This window comes from Petaurus breviceps, unplaced genomic scaffold (genome assembly GCF_028583685.1).
Source record: "Petaurus breviceps papuanus isolate PSGF00001 unplaced genomic scaffold, PetGlider_PUasm1.0 90723, whole genome shotgun sequence".
Taxonomy (NCBI): domain Eukaryota; kingdom Metazoa; phylum Chordata; class Mammalia; order Diprotodontia; family Petauridae; genus Petaurus; species Petaurus breviceps.
Window position 1 is genome coordinate 2,343,952 of NW_027187323.1, and position 25,711 is coordinate 2,369,662.

The window sequence follows — 25,711 nt, forward strand, 5'->3', positions numbered from 1 at the left end:
TACCTACCTATAGAGAGGCACGTCCTAAGAAATCTGGCTATGAACATAATCATTGTGGTGGGGAGGGAAAGCAATAATCTGTGAAGGCCTTACTCAGAACAGATTTCACAGAGTCTATGACACAGAAGCTGGTGAGTAATCCTTCATTTCCAACGAAGAACTTGTGCATGAAGGCATTCATTTGGGCTTAAGAATCCATTGGCTGACAGTAATAATCTAAAGGCATTATAATGGACTATGAAAATAAACAGGGTGTAGGTCCCTGTCTCAATACTCCCTGCTTCTTAAATGCTGCCATAATTTTCTCCTATTGAAATCTGCCCCTCTGTTGTCTCAGTCTTCCCCCTGTCCTGTGACAAAACCTTTTCTTAAGTAGTCCAGCCTACACAAACTGGTGACACAGCTAAACACTTCAGTGGCAGGGACTTCTAAGGCACAAACCAGATACATCTGAGGCACAATATATATGCATAGTTCTACATTACTGAATTAATTCAACTCGGGCCTAAAACATTCAATTCCACAGGTTTTCAAACCCCAAAAGAACCTATCACAGTCTGCATCAGGCCCTGACCTCTAGGGATATAGCCTTTCTGACTAGTTAATTCTATTTTTACCTGTGCTACCATCTTTTCATCTCCTTTCTGATTCCTGAAGAAATGAGGTTTCCTCTAATCATCAATTAATTTCTTTTTATTTCTACTTCTCCATTTAGGGGGAAAAACACTCCTAAAAATCTTACTGAACCTGACAGTGAGGTTTTGGGCACTTGATGTCTTCAATTTTTCCTTTTAAAATTGTGGTATATAGGTAGTACATATGCTAAAGTATATATGCTGTATGCTAATGTTGCATTCTTGCATGTATATTGAAAGAATGAGGAAACTGCATGGTAGTATATGCCCCACAGAGATTTTCATCCACCCTACTCCTTTTCCCCCACAGGGAGAGCCACCCTCCCCACAGCACTGTGCAAACAACTATCTGCCTGACACTTAAGGATTGGTATGAGTCTTATAGAGTGCTCCAAAGGATGCTGCTCATTAGAGCCAAAAAAAGTGGAATGGGCTGCCCCACCAGGTCTTCAGCACAGGCTGGATGACCACTTTGGTGAGAGGTGACCCATCAGATCAGGAATAGACTGGTCCTTCTAACTCTTGAATTCTGTACAGCTGTGTGGAGCTCTCCCTGGCCTAGAGCACATACTCTTTAGTAAAGTATCCTGGATATTCCCTTATCTTAGACTTTGGCCATCATCACTACTCCCCCCACCATCCAACTACATTCCCCAAACCTGGCACACTTTAGACTTAGTGTCCTCAGTCTATTATTCTTCCTTTCCAACTCTTTTTAATTTACAACCTGTTAAGAGAGCTACTTCCTGGACATCTCTGACCACAAATGGCAAAATTGAAGATTCCCTACTTCTGCCTTAGATGGGGATGAGTCACAGGACTGGGATGGACCCCAGACATCCTTCTTGTTGTTGTTCAGTTGTTTTTCAGTCATATCTGGCTCTTCGTGACCCCATCTGGGGTTTTCTTGGCAAAGATACTGGAATGCTTTGCCATTTCCTTCTCAAGTTCATTTTATAGATGAGGAAACTGAGGCAAACAGGATTAAGTGACTTGCTCAGGGTCACACAGCTAGTAAGTGTCTGAGGTTGGATTTGAACTCATGAAGATGAGTCTTCCTGATTCCAGGCCTGGCATTCTATTCCACTGAATCACCTATGTGCCCTAACTCCCTCACTTTGGAGGTGATAAAATTGCAATGCAAAAGGTAAAGTCACATGCCCAATGTCACAAAGTAACCAGTGTTAGATCTGGAATAGGAACGTGGGTCTTCTGATTCCTACATACAATACATACCTGTATTTTAAAGGTCACTCTATTTCCACTATAGTTTTTAAAATACTTATGATATGATATTAATATTTTTACCATAGACCTTCTCTGACCCCTTTAAAAAACCCACTATGAAGGAATAAGATATTCTTTCACAATTAACAAGTGGCTCGCACGATCTTCTTTTAAAAGACTTTAAAAAGATTATTCTAGTCAATTTGATTTAATGATTACAATTTCACAGACCTAGAAGGGAACTTAGAGGTTCTCTGTTTCAAACTGTACACCTGAATAAGAATCATTCCTCCAAATCATCCCAAAGTAGCCATTCAGTCTCTACTTGGAGACTTTCAGAGAGGAACCCCATCACCCTGAGGTAGCCCATTTCACTAAAGACTAAAGGTCTTTGAGCTTTAAAACACCTCAGATTGTTAGGATATTAAAAAAACGTTTGGAGTTTTTTTTTTTTTTTCCTAATGTCAAACAGTTTTTGATGAAGTCACACTGACTTTAAGCAACCATCACTTGCCTTTTTAAATACTGGCTAACCAGTCCTTTAAAATGCATTCTAGAATTTTCGAGGAATTCAAATCAGGTACAGGGGGCCTATAGTTTGAATACTCTACCTTCTCTTTTTTTGAAAACTGGAACCCCTTTGCATTATTTCACAACATCTCTGCTTCTCCATAATTTCTCCAATATCTCTGAAGTCAATTCAGTGCCTTGGGAATTTGGTTCATCTGAGCCTGGTGACCTGAATTTACTGAGGACTGCTCAGTCATTTGTTACCATTTCCTCAGTTATCTTGATATCAGGAGGGCAGTTATCAGTCATCCGAAGTCCCCTGATTGAGTTTCCCTAATCTACTTGATGAAATTAAGAGATATAAGGGGATCTAGTAACAGTGACAAATGTTGAGTCAGGACATATTGAGTGGCCCATTTTCATATGAATAAATGGGTCTTGCAGTGGTGGATTAGGTCAGACCAGGGTGGTGATTCAGGTTTGGACTGAACAAAATTTAACACGAAAAGAAGCTACTTAACAGTATCACGGAAAGGTTATTAGCAAGGATATAATACAGGTTCAGGTAGGAGCAGCCTCCTTCATTTCCATTCAGAAATGTCTCTGGTTAGAATAGTATGTTGACTAGCAAGGCAATGGGGGATATTTATCAAGTCTGAAGGACAATGATTTTTTGTGAACTGGCCTTCCTTCCTTCCTTCCTTCCTTCCTTCCTTCCTTCCTTCCTTCCTTTCTTTCTTTCTTTCCTTCCTTCTGTCCTTCTTTCTTCCTTCCTTTTCTTCCTCCCCTCCTTCCTCCTTTCCTCCCTCCCTTCCTCCCTCCTTCCTTCCTTTCTCCCTAGAGGAACAAAACAACTCAAGGGCCCCATCCTTCATCTCATTAACTAATTGAGTCTCAAGGACAGCTGCCCAGGCCTTTTGAGGAAAACACTAGCCCTAACAGAAGTTGCTCCTACCAGACTGCCCTAGAGTCCTTTTCTCCACCTACTCATTGACATGGTGCAGGAGGGGAAGAGAGTTTCCTGCTGCATTTAAAAGTGGAGGAGCCAATACTGCTAGCCACAGAGCTTCCCAGAGAGTTGTGCTAGTCAAGTATTAGGGATGCTTAAAGCAGAGGGGTAGCCAAAGAGGGAGGGATTTTCTTTTCTCCATTGCCATCAGCAATGGCAGAATCAATTGGCAAGCATCTGCCAGCATTCAGTGGAGCTGCAAATGGTAGAAGATGTGTTCCCTACTTGTTCCTGCACATCTCTACTTGTAACTACTTCCCCACATAATGCTATGTGTACTTTTTTTCTTTTTGGAGGGCAACTGGGGTTAAGTGACTTGCCCAAGGTCACACAGCTAGTAAGTGTTAAGTGTCTGAGGCCAGATTTGAACTCAGGTCCTCCTGAGTCCAGGGCCGGTGCTCTGTTCACTGCACCACATAGCCACCCCTGTTATGTGTACTTCTGAGAGAGGAAGGGGAAGGGAAAGGAATAAACACTTTATATATCACTACAGGCCAAGTACTATGCTAAGAACTTTACAAATATTATCTCATTGGATCCTCACAACAATCTTTCAAGGCAGGTGCTTTTATTACCCCCATTTTGCAGTTGAGGAAACTGAGGAAAACAGGAAATGTGACATGCCCAGGATCACACAGGTAAGTGTCTGAGGCTGGATGTGAACTCAGGTCTTATTGCCTCTAGGCTCAGCACTCTATCCACTGCCCCCTAAGTTTTGGGAGATGATATTCCATCACTGTGCTCTCCCAGTGAATGAATTTGCTCTGGACTAATTATATCCATCTGACTATTGAAAGGTAACCACACTGGTGAGGGCTTGTGAGCTGGTTTTTAGACTGTGGAGCCACGGAGTACCTAGAACCAGAGATAGTCAGCTATCTTCCTGGGGGTCTAACCTTTAGTGTGAAATGGAAGGTGGTGAGCCCAAAGGTGTGCCAATACTGGGTTTTAACTCTGTCAAACATTTTTGTTCTATTCTTTGCAAAGTCAAGAACATTCCCCTTGGCAGAGAAAACAAGGAATATCAGAGATGAACATGCATTGACTTCATTCAATCATGTGTGTTTTGTTATGGTCCACTGATCATTTGGAGACTGTCCAAAGTGTTCTAACAATTTTTGCCAAGTTTCAACCCTTACAGCCTATTCAGTGCTTGGTAACCCATTCAAACAAAACGGGTTACTTCTTTCCTGCAGTGGGTCACTTCACAGATCTCTAAGACTAGAAACTTTCATGATTTACTATTATACTATAACAACAAAGTAGCCAGGAGTGGTGTTGCCCACACCTATCCTTCTACTGGGGATGCTGAGACTACTGGTTCATTTGTGCTCCAGGGTTCTGAGCAGCAATAGCACTAAAGCTTTTTTGTATGGCTGTACTAATATGATGAGCCCCAGAGGCAAGGGGGTCACCAGGCTGCCTGAGAAGGGGTGAACTGGCTCAGGCTAGAAAGAATGGGTCAAGGATTCTGTACCAAACAGCAGTCCAATGAGTGGCGGCTGAACTTTCAGTCTATGTGAGATGGGGAGACCCAAGCTAACTAAAACAAAGAACCTATGTTTTACCAACTGGTAGCTAAAAGTCCAGGCCATTTAAGTGTGGTAGAAATGCTCAGGAACTGACTGCTAGAAACCAATGTCCCACCACCATTCAAATCCCTCAAGATGAAAATGTTTATGGTCCCCAGCTAAGTCACCTTCACTGTCATCACCACTGAGAATGAGGCTATTTCATAAAGAAAAGAAATTAAATTTACACATGATAAAGAAGCATAACTACCACTACCAGAGCTAAGTTATAACTAAAAGGTGCTAAGAACATAAGATTCTCCGGTGTTTGTTGACTTCGTACATGAAAACTCAACCTTAAACACTTTTCTCTAAGAGGTTACCTATCAAGCATACATGGTATATACATCTCTATAACATAGAGATAATGCCATTCAATGTCCCTCTGGTAACAATATGGGATGATGTATAAAACTGGACATATGTCAGAAGTATTTACCCCTTATCATAGAGGCTATCCTGTGCAAGGTCCAAATGGAAGAGGGATGCCCTACATATGCTGAGGATTTTCAGATGCCCCTTTCAGCAGGTGACATTTTGCTGATTGCATCAACCAACCCCTCTAATACAACAGGATCTCTTCGCTGAGACAGACAACAACTCAAAAGGGATCAGCCTAGCAATTCACCCCAAAGAAACAAAATGCTATAGAAATGAGAAATATAAATGTCATCTCATACTAGTCACTGTATTTCCCCAAATCCAACGTTTTTAATGCCTGTTTTGGGAATTCCCTTTGCCCAATTATTCTTTATCATCAATTCAATTTATTAAATGTCTAGAATGCACAAAGCGGGTAGCTAGGTGTTGCAACAGAGAGAGCACGGGACCTGGAGTTAGGAAGACTCATCTTCCTGGGCTCAAATCTGGTCTTAGAATAGCTGTGTAACCCTGGACAAGTCACTTAACCCTATTTGCCTCAGTTTCCTCATCTATAAAATGAACTGGAGAAGGAAATGGCAGGGGCGGCCAGGTAGCACAGCAAGTAAGAGCACCGGCTCCAGTGTTGAGAAGACCTGGAGATCGAATCCCGGGCTCAGACACTTAGCACCCACCCAGAAACACCTGGCCGTGTAACCTTGAGCAAGTTACTTAACCCCAATTGCTTAGGGGCGGCCAGGTGGCTCAGCGAGTAAGAGCACCGGTTCCAGTGTTGGGATGACCTGGAGATCAAATCCCAGGCTCAGACACTCAGCACCACACCCAGAAATAACTGGCCGTGTAACCTTGAGCAAGTTACTTAACCCCAATTGCTTAAAAAAAAAAAAAAAAGAAGGAAATGGCAAACTACTCGATATTTCTGCCAAGAAAACCCCAAATGGAGGCACTGAGAATAGGATACAATTGAAATGACTGAACAACAAGAATGCACAAGGCTCTTAATCTCTCCATTTAGTTAACCACTACCTTGGTACCTTGTGACTACTCATGGAAATCTCCAAGAAAACCCAAAGCCTGGGAATTCCTTCAGTTAACAAATCTATAGTACTTTGGCTTGTTGTTGCTTGATCCCTTCTTTATTCAAGAGATCATTACTAAACCTCCAATGTTCAAATTAAGTGGTATAATATGCTATTATATATAATATTCAGAATTGGCAGTCTGCTTAGGGAAATAATTTTTCATTTAGGCTCCATCACACAACAAGACAAATATTTAGTAGAGATGTCATTTATGTACAGTCAGTCATAGGTCAATGTTAGTTTTCCCACATTGCTTAGATGGGAGCAGGAGCTATCACAAGAAGGAGTACGGGCGTTGTTTGCGTCACTTGGATTTTATACTTGGCTCCTATGCTGCTCTAGGTAATTATCCTGGGCAGCATTAACCAAGCCAAGAAGGTAAAACACTAAGTGGTTAACTAAATGGAGAGATTAAAGATGTCAGAAAGCCTAATTTGGACAAGGGAAATTTGATTGTGTTAATAAATATTCTCCCATGCTGCCCCACCTACCATCACAACACCATACTAAGTGGGTTTGAAACAATGCACATTAAGCTCAGACTATATGTAGTAGTTCCACAGGAGTCTTTATTCTAATTCTCCCAAAAGAACTGTGTTGAGGGCAAGCAGAAGCACTGTTACCATGCATGATTCTATAGCCTTAGCCCCTTGCCCCATGTGGCAGCCAAGGAACTTAGAAGACTGAAGGCACCCAAAGTGAGACCAAGCAGGGCTTACCTCACCTAGAAGTGTAATAGGGGGCAGAGCCTACCTCTGGCACAAAGCCCCAATGAAGGAATTAAAGTTGAAGGTATGAGTAAATTGAAACCGCCACCCAGTAAAAATAATTATCATGGACCTATATACCTGTAAAAAAGAGACCTGTAACAATGAGGAAGTGGCTTAAGGGGGAAAAAAAAAACCCTGATTTTCCACAAATGCTACATAAAAACTTAGGAGAAATCAAATGAGAGATTAAAAAAAAATGAAAGAAAATCTCTGGAAGAAAGATTTATAAGGAGAATAAGAATCTTACAAGAAAAAGAAAAATCTCACGTAAGTAATGGACTCCCTGAAAACCATAATAGACCACACAGAAATGACTCCACCAAAAATATAACAAAATCAAGTATTAAAAAAGACAATCTAAGATATCAGATATTGAAGACAACTGACCTGGAAAACAGGTCAAGGAGTAATAATGTAAGAAACATTAACTCCTTGAAAACCAAAATTTTAAAAAATGCATGGATAATATATTTCAAGAAATCACAAATGAAAACTACCCAGATATATTAGAAGCAGGGAGCAAAATGAAGATATAAAAAATCTGCCAGTCACATCCTGAAAAAAAAAACAAAAGAAGTCCCAGAAATGTACAGGTGAAATCCAAAGCTCACAAGTAAAAGAAAAAAAATATATTGTAAAAACCCAGGAATACATTAAGTACTGACAAACTACAATCAGGATCACAGCTTCTAGTTGGGATTCAATACAATATTGCAAAAGGCAAAAGGCGTAAGTTTGCAATCAAGAGTAACCTACACCCTGACAAACTGAGTTACAATTCTCCAAAAGGAGAAAAAAAAATGAACCTTTAGCAGAATAGAGGACTTGCAAATACTGATGAAAAGAAAGGAACTGAGCAGGAACTTTGAAATGGAAACTCAAGAGCCAGGAGGAACCTACAAAAGTAAACTTATGATTATGTAGTGGTAACATTCTAATGGAAGAGAAGAAACAAATGTCTCTTTAATAACTTCAAAGTCATCAAAGGGTACTAACAGAGTTAAATAAGAAAATCTGAGGACCTGGGATAGATTGGTTCCATTCCGAGTGTGATGAGAGAAAACAGAAGAGCTACTGAAAGGAAGTAAGGTAATAGAAAAAGGATAAAGAGGAAATGGAACTTGCTAAATCTGCATGACAAGATGATACAAACATGTAGCTAAAGTTAGAAGGGAAAAGAATTAACTGAGGAAAAGAAACTTTAGAGCAAATTTCTCTGATAAGAGTCTCATTTCCATGATATATAAAGGAATGATTTATACTCATAAGAAATAAGAGCCATTTCCAATTGATAAATCATCAGAAGATACAAACAAGCTGTTAGTTTTCAAAGGAAGTCACCCAAGCTATCAGTAGCCATATGAAAAAATGCTCTGAATCATTCATAACTAAAGAAATAAAGTTAAAGCAACTCTGAAGTTCCACCTCATACCCATCAACTGGCAAAAATGAAAAAAAAAAAGGCAAAATGAGAATGGGTGAAGGGACTTCAAGAAAACAAGCATATTAGTGTATTGTTGATGGGAGTTATGGACTGATCCAACCATTCTGAAAAGCAATTTGGAACTATGCCCAAAATGTCACTAAACTGTACATATCCTTTGATCCATCAACACCTCTACTAGATTATCCCCCAAAAAGATCAAAGAAAAAGGAAAAAGAGACATATATATATATATAAAAACATATTTCTAGTTTATAGTAGCAAAAAAAAAACCAAAACCCTGGAAACTAAGAGGGTGCCTATGAATTGTGGAATAGCTGAATAAATATAGCATATGAATGTCACAGAATATGATTCTATTATAAAAAATGATAAGCGGGGGGCAGCTAGGTGGTACAATGAATAGAGCACCGCCCTGGAGTCAAGAGGACCTGAGTTCAAATTCGGCCTTGGACACAACACAAAAACTAGCCGTGTGACCTAGGGCAAATCACTTAACCCCAACTGCCCTACCTTTCCCCCTCCCCTTCAATCCCCCCCCCAAAAAAGAAATGATAAGGGATACAGGTTCAGAGAAATATAGGAGGACTTGTGTGAACTGAATCAAAATAAAGAGAGTAGAACCAGAAAACCAATTTATCCAATAACAGCATTGTAAAAATAAAACAACTTTGAAAGACTAAAGAACTTAGGATCAATACAATGACCAACCACATTCCAGAGGAATGATGATGTGGTAAGGTATATGAGGCATATGCTTTTTACCTCTTGATAGGTAATGAACTAAAAATATACAAACTAAGACATCTTTTTGGTCAAGGCTAATGTAGGAATTTGCTTTACTTGACTATTCAAATTTGTAACAAGGCTTTATTGTTCTTGTTTTTCTTTCCTTTTAAACTGATAGGGAATAAGAAAGAAAATAAGTGTTAATTGAAAACAAAACATGCTCAGATCAACATCTTTCTTAAAGGGGGACAACCATTTTTTCTCCACCTTGATCCACTTTAAATATGTGCTTACATATATATGTACGCACACACACAGCATAATTATAAAAACCAATTGTCATGGCTTCATCATTAGAAGCAACCACATTATCACCCACTAGATATCAGTCAAAAACTTGATGATTAACGTACTCAAGTTTGTTGATAATTAGATTAAGCAAATTTAAACAACTGACCAGAATTCCTCCAATTTCATTTCTGATTGCTTACTCTCTCTCTCTCTCTCTCTCTCTCTCTCTCTCTCTTTCTCACACACACACACACACACACACACACACACACACACACACTTCCCCACCCCCATTTCTTTTTTTTTTTAAAGCAATCAGGGTTAAGTAACTTGCTCAAGGTTACATGGCCAGGTGTTTCTGAGTGGGTGCTAAGTGTCTGAGCCCGGGATTCAATCCCAGATCATCCCAACACTGGAGCCGGTGCTCTTACTTGCTGTGCTACCTGGCCACCCCGCCATCCCCATTTCTTAAGGAAACAAAACTGAGCAACCATTCAGTTGCTGTAAACAATTCACCCAATGAAAAATTATCACTAATCCCTAAAAGAGTCAGTTAGTTACAAGACAGCGCAAATTATGTAAAAAGCCCAAAATAGTTAGGGACTGGCAAAGGAAAGGCCTAGTAGGATAGATACATTTACATGCAATCTCTAGCTTTGGATCCCTTACCTCTCTGTTGATATTGTTCTTCAGGGACAATGCAACTACTAAGTATCAGAGAAATGGTTTGTATATTCAATAATTCCAAGAGGGTCTCTGGAAGATGAAACAAAATAAAAACAAGCATAAACAGATGATAGAGAAAGTTGTGGGGGAAGGGAATCAGGATAAGGATAAAATACAGGAGGCAGGAATATGTTAACAGTGAATGAAAGTGGGAAATTTTAGTGAATCTGAACATTTCTCTTACCAGGTTCAAACTTGAAAAAACACCACCCAAATTGAAGGTTACCCCAGTGACCAAAATTTTCTTACTTTCTATTATTTTGAAAACATAGTAATTTAACAGACCAACATCTTAGACCATATACCAAGATAAAGTACATGACTTAGACAAAAAGGGTGATACCATAAGAAAATAAGGGGAGCATGGAATAGTTTACCTGTCAGGTCTATGAATAAGAGAAGAATTTATGACCAAACAAGAAATAGAGAACATTACAAGATACAAAATGAATAATTTTGATTATATTAAATTTAAAAGGTTTTGTGTAAGCAAAACTAATACAACCAAGATTAAAAGAAAAGCAGAAAACTGGGGGGAAATTTTATAGCAAGTATCTCTGATAAAGGCCTCATTTCTCAAGTATGTAGAGAACAGAGTCAAATTTATAAGACAAGTCATTGCTATTCAAAACTATCTAAAGTCAGGATAAAATGATCTAAATCACTGCTGATTAGAGAAATGCAAATTAAAACAACTCTGAGAAACCACCTCATATCTATCAGATTGGCTGGTACGATAGAAAAGAAAAATGATAAATGTTGGAGAAAAAGGAAAATTACTAATGTTGGAGGGGGAAATTGGAACACTAATGCACTGTTGGAGTTGTGAACTGATCCAACCATTCTGGAGAGCAATTTGGAACTATATCCAAAGGGCTATAAAATCGTGCATATCCTGTCATCCAATAACACCATTACTAGGTCTGTATCCCAAATAGAGCCCAAAACAGAAACGAACCTATTTGTACAAAAATATTTATAGCAGCTCTTTTTGTGGTGGGAAAGAATTGGAAACTGAGGGGATGCTCATCAATTGGGGAATGGCTAAATAAGTTGTGGTATATGATTGTAATGGAATCTTCTTGTGCCATAAGAAACGATGACAAGCAGGATGATTTCAGAAAGACTTCCATGAACTGATACAAAGTGAAATGAGCAGAACCAGGAGAACATTGTACAGAGTTACAGCAATAATGAATAGTGATCAACTCTGAATGACTTAGCTGTTCTCAGCAATACAACGATCTAAGACGATTTCAGAGGACTCATGAGGAAAAATGCTACCCACCTCCAGTGAAAGAATTTATGGAGTTTGAATAAAGATCGAAGCACACTATTTTTCATTTTATTTTTTCATGGTTTTATTTTTTTTGGTCTGTGTTTTCTTTCACAACATGACTAATTTTGGAAATATGTTTTGCATGACTGCACATGTATACTCGTATTAAATTTTTTACTTGTATTAAATTGCAGGGAAGGGGTAAGGATGGGGAAAGAATTTGGAACTCAATTTTTAAAAATGAAGGTTAAAAATTTATTTTTATATGTAATGGGAGGGGGAAGAAAACATAGTATAGTGGGACTCACACTAGACTTAAAGGCAAAAGGCCTTGAACATCTATTTCTATTCTATTTCTGCCTTCCCTGTAAATGAGAAAACTACCATCCACCATACCTACTCCATAGGGGCATTGTGAGGGTCACACGTGCTGGACTTGCTGTCATGCAGGGTTCAAATCCTGTTCAGTCCTAGTTGTGTGACCCTAGGCAAGCCACTTAACCTCTCAGGTCTCACTTAACACCCTATATAGTCTCTTCTGGCATTAACTCTACAATCCTAAATCACCTTATAACTATAAAGTTCCATACAAATAGAAGGCAGAATCCATTATTCCTTTAAAGGGTGGGTCTTTAGAAAGTGAGGCTTGGCTGCCTCCTGAACCATGACAGCTGTCTGCTTAGCACCTGGTAGCATCTGTTCCACACACCAACGTAACAATACTTCACAGAGGCACCTCTAAGTGCAGTCAAGCAGTTAGGTATGAGACAGTTCCACACACTGGATCTTTTATTTCCTATGGGCAATGAGGTAGAAAGTTAGGGTTGAATTATGGCCACATCCACATTGACTCATATGACAAGGCTTTCCGGTGACCTGATTACATGGTGACTATTAACTACCTTGAGAAGAACTTGCCAATTTGGTCTCTCTCCACTGGAAGGAGAGCGGTTCCATTCTTTTCCCTTGGTACCACTGAAAGTGTCCTCAGTTCCCTTGAGTGTGAAGCCATTTCATCTTCTAAAAATGCCCAATCCTTATGTGTTGAAATGTTTATAAAACTAAACATTAATCTGTAACATGAGGATAATCATAGCATCTACGTCACAGGGTTGTAGTGAACATCAAATAAGGTAATAGTTATAAAGTACTCTATAAACCTTAAAACAATATGTGTTTGAGCACATGCATACATGTATAAGTACACACATGTGTATTTATGTATGTACTACATATATACATGTGTACATACACACATAAATATTTCTAGGTGATGTTTATTGGAGGCAAAAGCCAAAGTTAATTATTTTTTGTGACTTCATTTACGTATAGAAGCTGCTAAAGTTAAGCATTTTAAAGTAGAGCAGATAACACTCATGTTTAAAGCCAGCCATACCCAGTCTAAAAGCTATTAGTCCTAAACATCCTCCCCAGCCCAGCTCAGAGAGACATTCCTGGCACTTGTTATATTAAGGAATGTATCTACAATCAAGATCACAGCTTGCTTCCTGACACTGACTGAGAAGGAATGATGTGTAGAGTTGGCCAGTTGTCACTCCTAGAGCATTCTTAATCTAACATTTTTCCATAGCTCACATTTTCTCTTTTAACACATAAACTTTGGAAAATTCAAAAGACAGAACCAGATGTTTCCCCTCTTCAAAGTTATTATAGAGAATTATTAAGGAAAAAAAAAACAACTTAAGCTCCCAAAAAACCCATGGGGCTGGTATAAAGGGAGAAAAGACACTCATAAATTAAATAAGTTAGGCAGGCAGGCAGTACTTTGAGAGATCCCAGTTGAATTACAACTTGAATACATTAATTTATAAGCACGGCAAAGATTTATGAAAGTGACCCCAGAATTTAAGATAGCCACACATAGATAGCTGCTATTCTTTATTAATGAAGCACTTTACTAATTCTGCACCAAGAGACCTACAACTTTTTCTTTTTTATGCAACCTCAGAAATGGTGTTAAATATTAAAACATTCTACTTAGAACATATGAAGATCTCAAGGCAATTAATGGCTACCATTTGAATGTCAACAATGTTGCAAGCACCATATGTAACATGAAGTTAGAAGTCCTTTTAAATAAAAATAAACAGCCCTTATAAATAAATATATAAGCAAATTGAAAATAAAGTAATTTTTTGAAACCTCTGAACATACATTGAGGTAGCACAATGAATAGAGCCCTGGGCCTAGAGCAAGGAAGATCTCAGTTCAAATCTGACCTGAGACACGTACTAGCTGTGTGACCTTGGGCAAGTCACCTAACCCTGTTTGCTTTAATTTCTTCATCTATAAATAACAAATCACTCCAGTCTCTTTATTTAGAAAACCCCCAAAGGGATCATGAAATGTCAGACAGGACTGAAACTACTGAACAACAAACAAAGATGCATTGGATTTTTGCATGACAACTAGCAAATCACTTAATTTTTTTGAACCTCAATTTCCCCATGGATAAAATGAGAATAATATTTGTCCTCCCTACTTCAAAAGATGGTTATGAAGAATGAAATACTGAACAGGAAATGCCACATACTCTAAGTCTTGAAGGAAGATTGTATATGTGTATATATGTATGTATGTATCTATATATATATATATGAAAAATGATTTATTATATCTACATTATATTTCCATTATCGCTTATGTGATAATCACTAATAATTATCACTGATGCTATGTGACCCTGGGCAAGTCACCTACCCTCTCCATGCTTGAGGAAATCCTCTGACTATAAATTGCAGAATAGATCCTGACCTACCTTCAGTGCCCATGCCTTTCATATGCTCATTTGAGTGTTTCCTATTGAATGAAATCACAGGTCCAGTTCCTTTCTCTATTATTATAGAGATATTATCAATATCATCATCTTATACTTGACTTACCTCCCTCACAGGGCTGTTGGGATAATTAAATGAGCTAATACAGGCAAAGTACCTTATAATTGTAAGCTTTATTATCTATGGTTGTTATTGTAGTAGTCAACTTTTACTCACTCTCAAAATATCTTTTAAACAATCCTCCTCACTCCTCTAAGAAGTACCCTAAATCCATTTATTGACTGAATACTCTTACATGGGCTGATCATTGTTACTCACATGACAATGATCAGAAGAGAAAACAGAAATCTTTATATTGTGTGCTAAGACATAAATGACCCCGGGGCCTAAACTTGAGGCTGTTTAAAATAAAACAAAACAAAACCTCTTGATATGAGCCTGAACTCTAAACAAATCTCCCAGGTCTCTCTCACTGTAATTTTCCAAAGGGCAAAAAATCAAACCTGAAAATTCGTAAAGAAGCAGTATAACCTAATTCCACTTCACTGTCTTATTCTTTAAATGTATATTATTTAACACAGGAAAAGAGGCATTATGATGACCATTTTACAAATGAGGAAACTAAGGCCTGGAGATGTTGATTAATCAAGAATCACATAGTTAACAAGAGAATTAGGACTGGGAATAAAGGTCTCCTGATTCCTGTTCCACTAGTCTAAAAAGAAAAAAAAAATCAGGAAATTGTGAAAAAATGTTGGGAAAGTTATAAAGAGATTAATCATGGTAAAGTAGAAGAGATTATGGTTTTTCCTTCTCTACATGATGTGAACTTTCAGGATGGATTAGAGGTGTTTCTGCCTGAAGGCTGAGGGATGGGTTAATTTACCTCTTTAAGTCTCTTCCAATCCTGTGATTCTAAAACAACAAAAAATGCATCATTAATAATACCACCAATTAATAATATATTCCCATCAAATCACTCTATTAAGGTCTTGAATCTACCAAGAAACTGTATACAGTGAATGGGGAGGATTCACTAGCATGACTTTCCTCTACTGAAAGATAACAGGGTAACCTAAGCTCTCAAAAGTGACTTGCTTAACAAACCAACTTTCTTCAGAGGACAGCTTCAATGTCCATGAGAAATAACTCTGAACAGAAGTTGTCATTGTTGAGCCATTTTTCAGTCATTTCCAACTCTTCATGACCACATTTAGGGTTTCCTTGGCCAAGATACTGGAGTGGTTTACGATTTCCTTCTCCTGCTCATTTTACAGGTGAAGAAACTGAGGCAAACAGGGTTAAGTGACTTGTCCAGGGTCACACAGCTAGTGTTTGAGGCAGGATTTGTGTTCAGGTCTCTCTGACTCCAAGCCCAGCACTCTACTGGAAGTAAAAGATAATGAATTCAAATTCAACGTTTTTCACTTATTGGCTGTGTGACCTTAATACACGTCACCGTTCCTTAGTAAGCCTGTTTTGTCATTTTGTAAATGATGGTTTTGTATGAGATATTTATGGCGCTTCCAAATATAAAAACATCAATCATGATAATAATTTATATTTATAGGACATTTTAAGACTTAGAAAGGACTTTCTTCATTCTGTGAGTCACAAGACAGAAGAAAACACCAAAGGCTGTGTAGATCAAGGTACTCAAGAACTAAATGCTACAACAGTCTACTCTTGGTCAGCGTTCCAGAAAGGCATGGAATAGGGCTGCCTTTGGTGACATGGGAAGGTGATTAAAGCTACCACCCCATCCTTAACCCTCCATAACTACTGAGGACCTATGCATCAGGCTCATGCCACCTGACCACCCACAGACTCCAACAAGGTCAGTTCCTTCCCCCTCTCACGGGTGATAAAACAGTATCTGAACTGGCATCTGGGCTAAAGCAACTTCCTCTACTGGGAAGGGAAGACTGTAACAGCTTACTCTCCTATGGCTAGCAAACATTCTCTTTTTCTTCTCCTAATCCCTGTGATTCAGAGTCAAAGGCTGAATAGAAGAAAACTTTCACACTTGGCTATCATTCCCCACTTGTAGCAGCAACCATGTGGCATTCCCAGGATGGCTGCTAATACAGGTTCTTAGATCTGCTTTACTAGGAAAGATAGCTGTTTAAGGGGTAAACAATCTTTTTAAAAATTATATTCACTAGTTTAGGAAAAAAAGTCAGCACCCTGAACTTCAGAGAAAATACAAGCAGATAAATAAAGACCAACTTATAACTGTCTGAGAAATTAGCACAGATCAAGACAGATCCAACTGTCTGACCAAGGTAATATATACATAGTTACCAGAGAGAGAAGCACTAACATCTGGTTTTTTCAAAGCTGGGGGTTCCTTAATGGCTACTCAGAGTCTCATCTGGTCAAATCACAAGAACATTCTTCCAATGAGCCCCAAAGCAAAATGCGAACCTCAGAGTATATACTTTTTTTTTTTAGAGCCAGAGGGCATGACAAGCTTCCTGACTCACTGCCTAATTAGAAATTAACAGGTGTGAAAGTCTTCCTACAAGTAAGCCTCCCCTAAATAAACTTCCCTTAATAGGCTCCATGTGAGGCCTATTGGTGGTCGGGGAAGATCTTATATATATATATATAATATTACACCAGTCCATCATCCCATTCACTTCAGCTCCATCCCTCCCCCAGTGTCCTTATACCATTGCCCCATCCCTTTCTGTTGTGCTTTCTGGAACTCCACTCTATTGTTAATAAACTGTTTTTCATATTATTTCACATACTTTCTGTCTTTTTGCAATCATGGAAACCTGGCTTCCCCCCAGAGAACTCTACATTCTTTACCTTTTCTAGTACTAGGAATTTCTTTCTTCTCTCACCCCAACTTCCACACACTGGTACAAGGTCAGGAGGAGAAGCAGGTATGCCCCCAATCAGCCCTTCCAAACCTTAATCATTCATCACTTTCTTCATTCTGTCCAGGTATGCTACCTTATACAGATATTGGAGTTACATACCAGCCCCCAAGTCATGCCTCCTCCTTTCTCATGCCTAACTCTTTGTCTCTCCATCTCAACCCCTACTTGAGGACCACAACATACAAGCTGATGACCCCTCAAACACCCAGGCCTTCCAGTTCACCAACCTCATCAACAGCCATGACCTACACCTCCACATCAGTCACACGTACCATCACCCACAAAGATTCTACCTCCACAATCCAAGAGTCTGAAATTCTCCTCTTTTCCATCTCCCTCTGTCTCGCCCCAAAGGCTAGCCACTCCACCACCCCTGTGCCTGTCTCATTTTCCTCCTTTTGTAATCTTGACCCTGCAGTTAACCAATTCAGTTATACTCTTCTCTGTTCTTTAATCCCTTGCCTGTTTAACCTGTAGACTCTCATACCTTTCTACACTTCAAACCTATATTATTACTACCATTTGGTAGTCTCCATTTCTACTCACTCCTACTGGGATTCTGCTGAATGTCAACGGAGGAAGTCACACAACCATGCTACTTACTACAAATGTACATTATCTCATCTCCTATGAGCTCTCGGCTGCAAGATCACCTTTTTGCTCTTCCCCCAATTAACCCCATTAAACTTCCTCTAGTATCTGTTACAAACTTCTTTTCTCCTCAAATCACCTATACCCACCTTCCCCTGCCCCTCAGCAAAAGGTCTTATCTACTATTTTACTGAGAAAATTGAAGCCACCTACCTTGAGCTTCCTTCTCTTCATCACCTCAAATCCCTTCATCCTCATTCCTCATTCTTTCTTGTGCCTCAGTCTTAGAGAAACAGATGGCTTTTCTCCTTGCCATGGCCAATCTTTCTATTTATACTTCTGATCCCATCTCCCTTACTTCTCCAGGAATTTACTCCTTACCCCACCTCCAATAGGCAATATTTCTTTACTGACTGTTATCCTACCACCTACAAATACAATCAAGCCTCCCCTCATCCTCAAAAAACAAAACAAACCCAAAAAATTGTCTTTACTTATTCATATCTTCAAACTCTCTGCTCAAAACTCTAAGGAAAAGCTGTCTGCACCCCTTGCCTTTGTGACCACTCACTTTTCAGCCCCTTGCAATCTGGCTTCCAGTTCCGCTGCTCAGCCAAAGCTGCTCTTTCCATGGATATCGACAATCTCTTACTTGTTCGTTTCAATGGCCTTTTTCTAGGCCTCCACCTTACTGACCTCTCTGCAGCATCTGCCACTGTTGATTCCACTCATCCTGGATTCTCTAGGTTTTATGACTCTGCTCTCTCCTGCTCCACTACCCGACTACTTCTTCTCAGTAATCTTTGGGGAATCATGATCTCCAGATCCCCCTGGTTGCTAGTGTTCTTTACCCCCCCCAAAAAAATTAATTTGTACATTTGTTATATTTTTATCTGCCTACACGTTCCCCATTCCCCAGTAAAGTGATCCCCAGCACCAAGCACAGAGCTTGGCTCTATATAAATACACAAAATAAATATTTATTGAATTGTATTCAATACTCTCAGACTTGCAAGACTCTGAAATGATATTTAGTGTGCTAGGGGCAGTGAGCATGGCTTTAAGCTCTGGATTTGGCTCCTTAACAGATTCTTACAGCTTATTTCCTCTATGCTGAGGAATGCCTCCAAGCTTCAAACACTGTCACCAGTAACTGCTACATCTCAGGCATCAGGGTCAGTTTGTTTTCACTGTACTGTGCATGTGCTCCCCAGCACCCAAAAGCCTCCTATCAGCAGCAGGAAAGCTATTCTGCACCAAGGCATGCACTGTGCGGCTGAGGTACATTCACTTTAGACAAACACCGGGTCTGCCAGCTGATCAGATCATGGCGTTAGTCATGCCATGGTCACTAGTTCGGACCTACATTTGGGCCAGTTAGCTTCACAACTACAGACTTCACCCAATCCTGGTCAACTCTTCCATAAACTGAGGGAATGAATGAGATTGTATGTCAGACTAAGATCCCAACAATACTGGGCAAGAGAGGAAGAAATGTATGCCCTATGAATGAGCAAATAAAAATAAATAAATAAGTAACATTTAATAAATACTATTTAATAAAATTCAATAAATTATATAATAAAAATAAATAAATAGAAATAAAAGATAAAAACAAGTGAATAAAAATAAATAAAATTTTAAAAAGCAAGTGAGTCATTTTGAATAGTATAAATATCCAAATTAACTACAAAGGACATATGAAGAAAGACTATCTGTATAGGGAAAGAACTGATAAATAAATTTTATATATTATGCATGTGTATGCATGTGTATGTATACACATATTTGTGTCTTATTTTACATATGTGTGTATATATGTACATACATACACACATATTTGTCTAATAATAGCCATCTCTAGGGCAGGAAGGGGGAGGGGAAAAGGGGGGGGAAGAAATATACATGATAATTTATTATATATTTAAAAGAATAACAAGTTGTACATAACAGATTTGTATTTTCATGTGCAAACATATTTTTATTTTACTATTGTTTTATTCCATAAAGTAAAAATTAAATAAAGAATTTAAAAAAAAAGTAGAATAGCAGTATTACACAGTACATAATGCCCTAGTGTGAGACAATGGAATTATGATGTCCAGTTTTGAGATCCACATTTTAAAAAGTGTACTGATAAAATAAGGCATGTTCAGGGGAGAGGAACCAGGATGGTGAGGACACTCACAGACCTGCCACGTGAGAATCAGTTGAGAAATTAGGTAAGTTTAGCCTAAAGAGGAGATATTTAAGAGAGACATGACAGATCTCTTCAAATGTCTGAAAGGTGATTATGTGAAAGAGGGATTAGATTTGTTCTACTTGGCCCTGGAGGGCAGCGTTGGCACCAAGTATTGGTGGAAAATTATAGGGAAACAGATTTCAGCTTAACATATGGAAGACCTTCCTGACAATTAGAGTTTTCCAAAAATGGAATGCACCACACCTCAGGGGACAGGCAGGAAGTCTCCTATCACTGTCAGTCATTTTTCAGTCAAGTCTGACTCTTCATGACCCCATTTGGGGTTTTCTTGTCAAAGATACTGGAGTGGTTTGCCATTTTCTTCTCTGATTCATTTTATAGATGAGGAAACTGAGGCAAACAGGGTTAAATGACTTGCCCAGGGTCACACAGCTAGTAAGTGTCTGAGGCCAGATTTGAACTCGGGTCTTCCTGACTCTAGGCCTGGTACTCTCCCCATTGCACCACCTAGTAGCCCATTCCTATCACTGGAAGTCTCCAAATTGAAGTGGGGTGGCCACTTGCTTATCAGAGTTTGCACATGAATTAGATGACCTCTGAGGTCTCCAAGATGAACTCTAAGATTTAATGACTCATACAAGAAGAACCGTATTTTATGAACAGAGTATAAGCTTCAGAAGAAGAGGCACTTTGTTATATGCTCTATATTGCCTAGTACATTGTAGACATTTAAATATTTAAGATATTTCAGGGAGTAAGTGTAAGAGAGGTTTTTAAATCCCACCCCCAATTCTAGTTAATGCAACTGAGAAAATGGTCTACTTATATCTTCATGTCTGAATTACTGAATCAATTAATAAAAAATGTACAATAAGGATTCCTAGATACCTCAATAGCATCAGTCATTGAAAAGTATAAAGTGGGTGCTAATTACCTAGTTAAACAAGTCAGGAAATATCATTGGATGAAACCAGAAAACAAAATGTATTAGCGTTGGCTGAAAGAGTCAGACACACCTCTGAGTCTGTGTATGATAAGGAGATACAGAAATTGGAGTCAAATAGATTCCCTGTGCCTGTACCAAAGGGCAGCAAAGTGGCAAGAAGGAAGAAGCTAGTGATATGCTCTCTGGTTCTCTTCCATCAGTATACCCCACAGGGACTTGAGAAAGAGAATAAACTGAAACCCCCTGAGGGAAGGAAGCTTCAGAGTATGTGAACTCTTCTGGCAAGGGAATAGCCTCTCTCGGACTCTACAAGGACCCATCCTTTAAAGCCCGGCAAAAAGTTGTTTGGGCAGCTAAGTGGCACAGTGGATGGAGTGCCAGGTCTAGAATCAGGAAGAACTGAGTTCAAAATTGGCCTTAGACACTTACTAGCTGTGTGACCCTGGGCAAGTCACTTAACCCTGTTTGCCTCAGTTTCCTCATCTGTAAAATGTTTTGGAGAAGAAAATGGCAAACCACTCCAGTATCTTTGCCAAGAAAACCCCAAATGGAGTTGTGAAGAGTCAGACAGGACTGAAAATGAAAAGTAACACAGAGAGTTGTTGCTTGGTTGGTTGGTGGTTGTTCTTCATTCTCAAAGAATACCAAAATGACATCACTATGTTGACATCAAGTTACAGTGTGGCTGTATCAGATGAATACAAGCTGAAAAGGCTCTACACCAAGTCAGGCACAGATGGTTCCCATGAACATATGAAGTGAAGATGTTTTTATATCTGTACATCTCACATTCCTTTAGAGCTGCTTCAATTCTGCCTTGCTCATAGAACACAGCACCTTCTCTGATGTGGGCGTGCCATGATGTGCCACTGTCTCCCATGTCACACAGTGTGTTCCCAGAGTTCTTAAGAGAGACCTTGAGAGTGTCCTTGTATCACTTCCTCTGACCACCATGTGAACACTTGCCCTGTGTGAGTTCTCCATAAAGCAGTCTTTTTTGCAAGCATACATTTTGTATTCGAACAACGTGGCCAGCCCATCAGAGTTGTGCTCTCTGAAGCAGTTTGAATGCTTGGCAGTTTAGTTTGAGTTAGGACCACAGTGTCTGGCACCTCATCCTGCCAAGTAATCTAAGACAATTCAAATGGAAGTCATTCAGTTTCCTGGCATGGTGCTGGTAGGCTGTCCGGGTTTCACAGGAATACAACAATGAGGTCAGCACTATGGCTCTGTAGACCTTCAGTTTGGGAATCAGTCTAATATCTCTTCTCTCCCACCCTATCTAAGGGGAACTTCATGAGAACTCTTCAAAGGAAAGAAAAGTTTTCCCTCCAACAAGGAGCTGTGTGTTAACCCTTTGCTACATGTCTTCTTTAAGCTTGAGCCCACTTTTCCTTGGGCTCTTCATATATTTATGTTCCCAGACTTTTGGGGGGGAATGCTTTGTGCCAACTGTTCTAATGATCCCACCTTAAAATATATTCCTAACTAAAAGTTAATTACTTTTAGCTGGTCAGTAGTAACCAACTGGATAATCAATGGCAAACATAACCTGTGTACTAGAAAACTCTAATCTCTCATGGTTACCCCCGTAGAAACCGAAAGCAAGGAACAGCCAGTTATCGCATAGGAACCCCATGTGCCAATGCAAGCAGAAATCAGGAAAGTAACTCAGAGGGGGTGCTTCATGAGGACAGGCCCTCTAATCAATCAGTCAACAGGCATTTATGAAGAGCCTGTTCCAGGTACCATACTAAGTGCTGGAGATACCAAAAGAAGCAAAAGGCAGTCCCTGCCTTCAAGGAGCCCACAATCTAATGGTGGTGATGGAAGTGACAATGAGCAAATAAATGTGTACGAACATAGATACATATATAGAATATTACTAATGTTCTGAGTGTTGCCTGGGATTTAGACACTACACCCTCTAATCAAAGAAGAACACAAAAGACATTTAAGGCCAAATGAACACTAGTTTGGGGTCTGATTAGCCCCAAAAGCCAGTCAAATGAGTGATGGTCTAAGAAGTAGACTATACACATATGAAAAAGGAACAGAAAAATAAGCTGCTGTACGGTCACACCTCTATTTTCAACAAAGGACATCAATAATCCCTAGAAGAGTCTCTCTATAGAAGCCACCATTATGGGAATTTCAGCCAATCTTCTGCCCCTAGGTAACTACAAGATACTGTAAGCTGGGTAGACTATTCTGATGGAAGCATGACTCCCAATATCCCCACCCTTCTATTTCTCTGCCCACGCCTTCAGAAATAGCCTCTTATCTTTCCTGAAGCACATAAACTTATTTCTTTAAGGCAATCTGATTTCCCAAAGTTATTCTATAACTAGAGCGTGATATTCCACATTTGCCTTCATTCTCAGTGATAAATGATGAGTATGAGATGAATGACAACTCAAAACCTCTGCAGACACCAGTGTGACTAACCTGAGTTGTTCGAATTTATTAATTCAGAACTTGTCAGTTAAAATTCCCATATTAGAATGAATTAGGATGGATGCTGGACAATACAGGACTGAGAATCTGAATGCAAGCAAACACAAGGTTAATGGGTTGATTTTTAACTCTAAGTTAGTCTTTCAGAATGGAGTTCCTAATCTAGTTTCACAGGGATTGGATTTACCCACCAATTTGAAGGGGGGAAAAAAAACCCTACCTGGCAACACAGGGAGTTAGGAAGGAAAAACCCTTCAAAGTCATGACCTTAAAACAACATTAAAAAAGCATGCTTGAACTATTTGAAGAATTACACAAGCAAAGAGTCCTAGTGAAATTTAGTAGACTTTAATAAAGTGTTCTGCTATGGGCTATACTGCTTTCAACTGTCATGTGCTAGATTTGGTTCCTATAAAAATAAGTTTTAAACACACATGAGACCCTGTTTTCAGGTTTACCTTTATTTCATGAAGATGAGTTAACCAACTCAGAGCCTGAAGGCATCACATCAGAAGGATTCTGGAAACACAAGAAATCGTCTTTCCCTAAATTCTTGAGAGTTTCTTTCAAAGAAATTTCTCCTGCCTGCTTACAGCATAGATGTATAACTCATTTAACTCCAACCTTATTTCTTCAAAATTGCTAACTGGTTTTGGAAGACATAAAATGAGTGGTTAGGATGTTCCATGGCATTTTACAGGACACTAGTTACTAAGTCAGCCATTGAAAGGCATTATGGTGGTAGGGTGATTTGGCTTCAGCTGGGAGCACAGATTATTCTGACTTACAAATTATAGATGCAATGCAGGTATTGGGATGGTCATAAACCATGACCTTGCCTAACAGGTTTTCTCACTCCTGTCTAGGAAAAAATGTCTTTTTCCCCCTAGCATCATATTTCATTTCTGACATGGCACAGTTGAGTTCATTAATCCATTTTGATAACAAAAAAAATCACCATATAATTAATCATCTAGCTAGTTAGGAGACTTATGCTATCTAACTAACAATGATCACCTCTGGCTCTTTTCTAAGTGTTATATCCAATATGGGAACAAATCTAGCTTCCACATTGTCAAGGACCAACCTCTCCCAACCACCTAACCACACCATAGCCAGGTTCTCTTTTTTGTTCCTTTGAGTTGATGCAACCTCTTGCTTTTGGTCTCTCTGCCACCAATCAACAGCATGAGATGGGCCCTCCAATTAGCATCAAATCCTATTGCTAGTAATCTCTCACCTTTAAACCAGTTGTCTGACTATTCAGAACAACTGCAGACCCACCTTCAGTAGTTACTTAAATAATATGGTGGCTCCATGATCTCAGTGATGTTATAGAAGGGACTGTTGTTCACATAAGAGCTGGACCAGACACTTTCCAATTGAGATAGCTTCCAACTTTGAGGTTCTCTGACTCTATGGTTCACTGACTGTACCTAGCCATGTCTACTGATCCTTGGGATAGGAAATCAAATGGCTTTGTCTGGACACTGAGTGGGGTGCTGGGGGCTACTGTCGGGGAAAAGCGACCTGGCTACCAGTGGGATTGTTACCCAATATCAATTAAAGGCCTGGCGGTCCTCCATCCTCCTTCCCTTACCCCTTTCTCCCCTTGTTTTCCTTCTTCCTTTATCCTTGATCTCCTACCCTGAGATTTAAAAACTAGGAAGCTGCTTCAGCAGCTTGTGTGCTAGGTTAGTCCTTGAACTCCTTGAAGTATAAAAACATTCACCATAGGAGGAACAGTTGTCAGAGGTTTCACAAAATTCCATTTGCTTGTGGAAAATATCTTCCTCATTTCGCTTGAGTTGTTGCTGTGCAGAAGGAATAAAGGAGTAGTTTTATATCCTTTTAATTTGTGCAGCTTTATTATTTCAAGGTCTTATCAGTAAAGTTACTTCTAATTGCATCTAATAACACACAAGTGCCTCATATCATTTTAAATCCCAAGTCTGGGTACTGGATTGGCCTATTTTAGGCCTTTCCTAGAGTGATTTTGTTCAATTCTTGTCCATCTTTTTAAAATAAGTCACAGAGTGCTAGGGGACAACCACTGACTCTTGTAAAATTTTGTGAATACAGGTGTAACACTAGGGATAACCTTCTGTTAATAGCTTACTATGACTACACAACCAGCTCATCTTTTCCAATCACATATGCCCTTCATGATG

The 25,711-nt window shown here is 39.3% G+C and overlaps 1 protein-coding gene across 11 annotated transcripts in view; it reads right to left on the bottom strand.

Moving 5' to 3' along the window:
- Positions 1-25,711, bottom strand: part of LYPD6B (LY6/PLAUR domain containing 6B) — a 242,919-nt gene that overhangs the window by 185,054 nt on the left and 32,154 nt on the right. For 6 of the 11 annotated variants that reach the window (XM_069066724.1, XM_069066722.1, XM_069066720.1 and 3 more), the window contains exon 2: positions 10,319-10,405. The exons of the other annotated variants lie outside the window; for them this stretch is intronic. The gene's annotated coding sequence lies outside the window, so the exon portion shown is untranslated. The remainder of the gene's footprint in view (positions 1-10,318; positions 10,406-25,711) is intronic. 11 annotated transcript variants of the gene reach the window in all.